Source organism: Vulpes vulpes, chromosome 1 (assembly GCF_048418805.1).
Source record: "Vulpes vulpes isolate BD-2025 chromosome 1, VulVul3, whole genome shotgun sequence".
Classification (NCBI taxonomy): Eukaryota; Metazoa; Chordata; class Mammalia; order Carnivora; family Canidae; genus Vulpes; species Vulpes vulpes.
Window position 1 is genome coordinate 39,043,969 of NC_132780.1, and position 7,881 is coordinate 39,051,849.

The following is a 7,881-nucleotide window of genomic DNA, read 5'->3' on the forward strand; positions in this document are numbered from 1 at the left end:
TTAGTCTTATAAGACTAAAATCAAGGTGCCCTCAGGGTTGTATCCTTCTGGAAGCTCCAAAGGAGACGTTCCTTGCCTCTCCAGTTTCCAGAGACTACCAGCTCTTCATAGTGTCACGTGTTGTTCCTGGGCTTGCAGCCACATCACTAGGCTCTTCCTCTCATCATCATGTCTCTTCTATAGTCACATCTCCTCTGCCTGTTTTTGTAAGGATGCCAGTGATTACCTGAATCATCTAGAATGTCTCCCCATTTTAAGATCCTTAATCACACATGCAAAATTCCTCTTGCCATATAAGGTAACATCTTGATTCAGACTCCCACAAATAAACACCACCACAGAAATATCAACTATTTAATTGGTGTTACATATAATTTCTAACTCTCCATTTAGCATTACCACTGTTGATTCATTTCTCCATGTGCTATTGAGAAGGTGGCAATTTGACAGAGTTTGGAGCTTGTCACATATGAACAGTTTCCAGAGCAAACGACATTTTTTTGGGAGTAATCTCATTTCCTCATGTACTATAGAGTTTAATTTTTCAACAGCAGGGCAAGGTGGCAAAAGCAGTCTTTCTTTCTCTTGTGAAATGCATCCAATTATCCTCATTTGTGGGTGAAATGATTTTCTGTTAATAAAAAAGCACAAATTATTTTAATATATTGGATAATTTTGCAAGTTGAGAAATGTCACACCATTCAAGACGTTTCAGATATTCTTTGACTCGGGCAAACTAGCGGGTGACTAGGAAGGAAGCCTGCGATCATCCGCATATAAAGTATCCACATGGATTTAAACATAATAGGTATACAATAAATACTTCCTTCATAGGAAGTAGGGGGAAGGGTAGAGTTGAAAGTTTTCCAATGAGCCTGACCTCCTTATTTTATGTATAAAGAAACTAAGGCCTGGAAAGTTGATCTAAGATCATGGAGCTATAAAGACCCATTAGGTATTTCTTAGTCTTCAAAGGTATGAAAGATGTCTGAGTGTGGAACTAGAGAAGAGAACACATTATTTCCTGTTTAGATTGGAGATTTTCCCATAATACCATCCCCCAGCCCCCAGCCCCCAACCACCAGCCCCCACTGTGGGTGCCTTCTTATACATAAGCTCTCACATTAACTTACACTTTCCTCTAGAAGCACCAGAGTCCTGCAGAGAAGAGGGTGGGCTGCAGACAAAAAGGGAATATAGGGACAGGCAGCCAGGCTGAGTCTACTGCAAGACCTGGCCAGCAAGTGAGATCAAATGGGGACTTTGTGAATTGACTTCCTCCTTTTTAAAAATTATTATTATTACTTTTGTAAAGATTTTATTTATTTGAGAGAGAGAAAGAGAGAGAGAGAGAGAGGTAGAGGCAGAGGGAGAACCAGACTCCCTGCTGAGCAAAGAGCCTCACACAGGGCTCAACCTCAGGACCCCAAGATCATGACCTGAACGAAAGGCAGATAAGTAACCAACTGAGCCACGTAGATGCCCTGGCCTACTATTTCTATTATTTCTATTTCTATTTCTATTTCTATTTCTATTTCTATTTCTTTCTTTCTATTTCTATTTCTTTCTATTTCTATTTCTATTTCTATTCTATTCTATTCTATTCTATTCTATTCTATTTATATTAAATATATTTTATTTTAATTTAAATTCAATTAACCAACATATAGTACATCATTAGTTTCAGATATAGAGTTCAGTATTTCATCAGTTGCATGGAACACCCAGTGCTCATCACATTAAGTGTCCTCCTTAATGCCCATCACCCAATTACCCCATCCCTCCAACCCCTCCCCTCTAGCAACCTCCAGTTTGTTTCCTAGAATTAAGAGTCATGGTTTGTCTCTCTCTCTGATGACTTCCCATTCAGTTTTCCCTCCCTTCCCCTATGATCTTCTGTGCTGTTTCTTATATTCCACACATGAGTAAAGCCATATGATAATTGTCTTTCTCTGATTGACTTATTTCATTCAGCATAATACCCTCCAGTTCCATCCACGTCAATGTAAATGGTAAATCTGCATTATTTATGCTGGCCTACTCCTTTTGATGAGATCAGGGAAGCCTCTCAATATAGTGGCCACATAAGTAGTTTGCAACAGCACTATCATAAGCAGAGCGACAGACTATTTCCCAAACCAGTGCTTTGCAGAGGCCATATCCATTTCTCAAGGCTTATGGGTTTGCTAATAAATGAAGATCTCAAAAGCAGAATCACAGAAATTGTGTGATTTCCACTAGGTTGATATCAAAGTATTAATATTAAAAAAGGTATAAGGTTCTCCTCAAAATAAATATAGGATGTGTTTGTGTGTGTGTGTGTGTATATATATATATATATATGTAATTATATGTATGTTATATAAGATCCATAATATATATCATGTGTATTATAATATTATATGGGTGATATATAATATAACAATAGAGCAAGTTTTTCATATATATTAAGTATTTGTTGGCTCAAGCCAGTGTTGTCGGGGAAAGAGTCACACATTATTTTTAGTGCAATTTATTTTATTTCCTTTATCTTTTTAAAGATCTATTTATTTATTTATTTATTTGAGGGGGGCTGCAGAGAGAATCTTCAGCAGAGTCTGCACTGGGCACAGAGCCTGATGTGGAGCTCAATCTCACCACCTGAGCCAAACCAAAAGTCAGACCTTTAACTGATTACACCACCCAGGTACCCCAAGAGTCACACATTTTAAATTATGTGGTGACAGGCTTCTGGTCATACCATCACTGTGTCTCTGTGACAGTGTGTATAATTTTGTGTGTTGTCAATATTTGCTATGTGCCATGAGAGGCTGTAGTTATAATCAGGTCCATAAAATTTTTGAAAACACGACACAGTATGCAGAAAAAAAGTCTTAAAGAGAAGCACATCAAGCTGTTTACCATGGGTGACCTCTAAGACAAGAAATGGGACCCGGGGGTGGGGGGCACACCTGTTACATTCTCTCTTTCATATTCGCTGATTTTCTTTTCTACAGTGGGTATAATCCTATATCCCATCTATAATTTTTTAAAAATTTAAGTTGTCTCATCAAAAACCATCTTATCTCATATATAGTCAAAAGTATGACAGAACTTAAGTCTCCCCAGGAAGGAATCATTCAGGAGATTGATATGCTGAGTACGCCAAGGAAGGAAATAAAAGGTCATCACTGCACCATACCAAAGACAAGGCAGACGATTGTACCACATTTTCTTTATTGAAAGATCTCATACATAATATTCAGATGAAGTTCATTTCTACCTTTTACTAGATCCAGATTCCCAAATAAATAAGTGAAAATATTTTAAAACACAACAATTTCTGAACAGTGTGGGATTGACAAGGGTATGGGGGGATTTGGAAGTCCTGGGCTCTAATGCCAATGTTCCTGCTTACTAGCTACAAGGCACTTGTTGGAGAGCTGCTCCGGAATGCAAACTAATGCTGTTGGTGAGGATGGAACAAGTCACTCAACTCATCCGTGGATGGAAACATCACAATCCAATTGTCAGTCCTATAATCACCGCAGTCAATTGAGTTTTGACAATTTCCAGATCATAAGCATTCTAACTAATAGGAAAAACCTGGGGCTAGAGGGGTGGGAAAGCAGGGTGAGATGAAGATGGAGGTGAGGGACATCTAGGCTCAGCAACGCTTTATGAATTTCAGCAAAACCACACCTTCCCTGCTTTCCTCACTGATGTGTAATGGGAAATGAATGGGATCATGTGGATAAATCACACTGCAAATTCAGAAGCATTCTGTAAATACATTTAAAAAATTAGGGGCACCTGGATGGCTCAGTGGTTGAGCATCTGCCTTTGGCTCCAGTCATGATCCCAGAGTCCTGGGATCAAGTCCCACATTGGGTTCCCCTCTGCTTCTCCTTCTGCCTATGTCTCTGCCTCTCTCTCTGTGTCTCTCATGATTAAATAAATAAAATCTTTAAAAAAGTTAATGTTAACCTTATTTCCTACTTTCTGTAGTTCTAATTGTTTTCAATCATGTTATTCTCTGTAGAGCTTTTGTAACCTATTCACATGCTTTTCTGGATCAAGATAACATTTTTCTGAAGATATTATTTTTTATTCCCCAAATCCTGCCACCAAGTATGACATGCTGTTATCTGGTGAAACGGGAAAAAGAACACAGTTTGGGACCTGAAAGGAAGGCAGGCCTTGGCTTCAAATCAGCTGGGTAGGTTCTTGACCCTCATGTTGTCAGGTTAGGTGGCTCTGGGCAGCTTACCCTAAACCACAGCACCCATGAAAGAGTTGGCACTGTAAAGATTAAATGGAACAATAAGCAAAGGTGTAGTAGATGCCTGGGAAAGGTTTGTTTCCACCCCTGTTCAAGAATCTGATAACTTAGGAAATTTCTGAGACAATCACAAGAAAATAAAGCACATGTTCCAATGGTGGCTTCACAGCGTGGGCCTTGCATTCCAGAGCAGCGCTCAAGATGAAGAATCACTTAAAAATGATGAGCAAGAGCTATTATAGGGCATAGCACTGACAGCTTCCAAAACTTTTCCCATTTGGACAAGCACTGTATCTTCTTGAGTTTAATTATGCAGAATTTTGGCTCTCCTCTAAAATACAATAAGCAAATATTGGCTTCATTCTTTTTGAAGAACAAAGTCATACATCTCTATGGGAACTAAGAAAGAATTAAAGAGAAGAAAAAAAGAAAAAAACAAAAGAAATTAGGAGCTTGTCTCTTTTCTAACCCTAAACCATATTGAACAAGATTCGGTAGTCTGGTCAATAATATTGTAATAACATTGTATGGTGACAGATGGTGATGGTATGTATCATGACGAGCATTGCATATCATATAGAATCACATATTCACTATGATGCACACCTGAAACTAATATAACACTGTTGGTCAACTATACTTCAATTAAAAAAAAAAACTCAAAAACGAATGAATGAGACTAGTAGGCATTGCTCACTGGTATATTTCATCTCAAATCTCTTAGCATCTTTAGAAGGAAAGGATGATTCAAGGTGATCTGGAGAGTATGAAATAGTCCAGGAAATGGGATCAAGAGACCTGGGTTCTGGAAATCAACATATTATGTGATGCTGGACCACATGTTTCTCAACCAGCCATGACAGTCGATAAGCCTCCAATTTGTAGATTCAAAAATATATAGGTCCTGTTCTCACTATCCCCTTTTAAAATTCCTTTTTTGGTGGTGCTTTTTCATCTCTTCTCTTGATTACACCCAAGGCAGTCTTATACTGTGGTTTAAGCTTTGGCTGAGGCAGAATTTACCATCTGGGAGCCTTGGAAGATTAGGTAATCCCTCTTAGCCTTGGTTTTATCACCTCTAATAAAGTAAAAATAATACTACAGAGTTCACAGAGGTACTGTAAAGTTTAATAAGTCAATTAATATGAAGCCCTACATAGTGCACAGCAAATAGTAAACAAACATTAGCTATTATTTACCATTAACATTACTTCTCCAAAATATTCCTTGGGATTTCTCTTTTCTTATGATTTTACATACAGCCTGACTCACCCTGTTTAGAAATACAGTCATTTTTTTGTTTCTAAATTTAAAATAAAATATCTTTAAATGCGTATTTGTTAGATTGGGGTTCAGGAAATGTCTGCTACATATGTCACATTTGCCACCTTATTTGCTGAATTTTGACAAAGTAAGACAGTTCTCTCTGAGCTATAGAGATTAGACAGGTGATCAATTCTGTAGTATTTCAACATTCTTGTTGTAATCTTGGTTTTTTTCAGTGGCATGAAGTGAATAAAGGTGGTTGTTTTTCTTCAATAAAACGGGATCGCTTGACAAATGGTCAATGACTTTAGCTTTCCCGCTCTAAAATATTTGGGCATACTGTTGCTATAATATACTTCATCTGGGTAGGTTCTTGGCCCTAAGCCGTGCAAAACTGGCTTTGTCCTGGTTGGAATGGGCTTCTCTTTGGGCTTCTCCCAAAGAAACAACCAAACAGGAAGGTAGCCTATGTTTCTCAAGCTCCCAGGTTACTTATTTGGGGGTAGGGAGTGAGGGTGTGTAGATGACCCTCTACACACAGCCCTATTTGGCTTATCTTTCTTTTTGAGAATTGGCAGAAGACGAAAGAGGAGATGCATGGTTTCTTTCCACTCATTAACCAAAGACTGATCCTAAATGGAGAAGGATGTGTTCCGAGATCCATTGTGTCCCCCAACTACCAACCATTAGGGAAATGTCTAACTGACCCTATTCCAGCCCCTCCAACCTAGTTCCTACCTCCTTCATGAAGCCTTCCTTGTCTCACACTCAATTTCATCCTTATTTATAGTCTTTGATAGTTGGCTTTACTGATCTCACTAAATAGTAAGCTCCTTGGGTGAAAAGGAGCTTGTCTCTCTCCATTGTGACAAGCATAGTCCAGAATATACAATAAGTGCTCAAAACTGATCTGCCCTGACATCACAGCCTATTAACCTGAACTATGTACTTTCTCAACCCAACTCATATATCCCACCAGTGGTGTCTCAGCTTTTGTCCCGACTATAAACACCGTAAGGTAATTAGGGGCTGGCTCATTCAACATTATACCCTCACAGCCCAGAACAGTGCTTGACACAGTATCGTGCAATAGTCATCAATTCTATTCCATTTGAATCAAATTCTCAAGATTGCCTTTGCCAAAAGCTCTCCTTCCTGCTTGCCAAATACCACATTGAGATGTATCTCTACTTTCTATCTCTCATTTGCTGCTGGACTCCCAAGCACTGCAGAAGCTTATCAGAAGGGTAAGAGCTCAAGCAAGCTCTTGAGTCAGGAGTCCTCAGACCACAGAGTCAAATTCTGCCTGCTACAGGTTTTTTGTAAATAAATATTCACAGAAACACAGTCATGCCCATGAGTTTATGTAGTGTCTATAGCTAGTCTCCAGCTACAAAGACAAAGTGGAGTAGTTGCAACCATATGGCCTATAAAGCCAAAAATGTTTACTGTCTGGCTCTTTATAGAACAAGCTTGCCAACCCCTGCTTGAGTCAAAACTATAGAACCTTTTAGTGGTGCATCAGTATTGAAAAGGGTAAGGAAGAGAAACTCTGAAAATTCCCAGGTACAGAAAATAATAATATTTAATGATAATTTTATAATAATAAGAATACTTTTTGGTATATATGGCCATATATGCTTATATACATATGTAAATGCATATTTACAAGACTCTTTTACATACATAATCTCATTTGATTCTCTTAACCTCTATATGAGCTACACAGGGCAATTATGTCCCCATTTTATACATGAAGAAATAAATGAGGTGTTCTAGGGGATAAACTATTTTTAAAAAATCGATGCCCGATTGGGTCTTTCTGCAATACCCAACCACAACAACAAAATAATAGCAATAGTACCTTCCAGCTTTATTCCTTCTTTACCATTCAGCTGGTATTGGAAGATCTCCATTGCTGGGCTCTGAAGATGGTTGCTCCATCCATTCCCACACTGGGGCACTCTCGTCCTATAGAGTTTACTTCATTAAATCTTTGTGGGCCCCATCTGGGGCAGGACAGCCCTTGTTCCAAAATATATTTGCAGAATGAACAAAGGGTCATGAAGTCCCTTGTTTCCCCTGGAAATTTCTCAGTCTCAATGTTTTCCTATTGGGAGAGTGAATATTGGCATTTCTTTCATGTTTTTCCAAAGGTACCCCAATTCAATATTTTATTGCAGAAGGTTTATAGCTTATGGTGGCTTCTTCGCCTTCTGTAAGGTATACAGAAGGTGTCATGCATCCATTTCTGTTTGTGAAAATAGGACTGGAGCCAGAACAAAGTGAGGACAGATGTTATCACAATGTCCTCCCAGGTAAATTGTGAAAGTCTGAATGATCCCATTTCAGGA